At 33.7% G+C, this 1,042-nt stretch overlaps 1 protein-coding gene across 1 annotated transcript in view; it reads left to right on the plus strand.

Moving 5' to 3' along the window:
- The window catches only part of TXNRD2 (thioredoxin reductase 2), an 89,154-nt gene that overhangs the window by 10,149 nt on the left and 77,963 nt on the right, over window positions 1-1,042 (plus strand). The window lies entirely within an intron of this gene.

A 1,042-nucleotide genomic window follows, 5' to 3' on the forward strand; every position in this document is an offset into this window, starting at 1 on the left:
TTCATAGAATAAATTAGGGAGTAGTCCTTTCTTCTCTATTGTTTGGAGAAGTTTAAACAGAATATTTGTTAGTTTTCTAAATATTTGGTAGATTCCCAGTGAAGTCATCCGGTCCAGGACTTTTTTTGTGGGAGGTTTTTGATCACTGATTTAATCTCTTCACTTGTTGTGGGTCTGTTGAAACTTTCTGTTTCCTCTTAAGTCAGTTTGGATAGGTTGTGTGCTTCTAATAATTTGTCCATTTCATCTAGGTTATCCAGTTTTTGCTGTACAGTTCATAATTTTCTGTCATAATTCTGTTTTTTTTTTTTTTTTTATCAAGTAAGTTGTAACATCCCCTCTTTCATTTCTCACTTTGGTTATTTGCATCTTTTCTCTTCTTTGTCACTTTAGCTAAAGATTTGTCAATTTTATTGATCTTTTCAAACAACTAACCTCTGGTTTTATTCATTCTATTTACTGTCTTTCTGTTTTTTATTTTATTTGTTTCTGCTCTGATCTTGTTATTTTACATCTTCTGGGAGCTTTAGGCTTAGTTTCCTCTTCTTTCTCTAGTTCCTGGAGTTGTGAAGTGAGGCTGTTGATTTGAGAATTTTCTTATTTTGTCATGTAGGCATTTATTGCTACAAGTTTTCTTCTTAGTACTGCCTCCATAAGTTTTGGTATGCTGTGCTTTCATTTTCATTTGACACTAGGAAATTTGTAATTTCTTTTTTGACCTGTTGATAATTTAATAGTGTGTTGTTTCATTTCTGTATGTTTGTTTGTTTATTTCTGTTAACTGATTTCCAGCTCACTTACTATGGTCAGAGAAAATACTTGTATGATTTTATTCTTTTTACACTTATCAAGAGCACACGTGGTCTATCCTGGAGAATGGTCCTGTGCACTACTTAGAATTATATTGTGCTGTTTGGGGTGGTGTTTTGGTTGCTTTGTGCTGCTCTAACAGAATACCATAAATGGGTGGCTTTAGCAGATAGGAGTTTATTTTCTTACAGTTTTGGAGGCCAGAAGTCCAAGTTCAAAGTGCCAAGCTCTG

The sequence above is a fragment of the Orycteropus afer genome, unplaced genomic scaffold, assembly GCF_000298275.1.
Source record: "Orycteropus afer afer isolate SDZICR_OR568_19922 unplaced genomic scaffold, OryAfe1.0 scaffold00829, whole genome shotgun sequence".
Lineage (NCBI taxonomy): Eukaryota > Metazoa > Chordata > Mammalia > Tubulidentata > Orycteropodidae > Orycteropus > Orycteropus afer.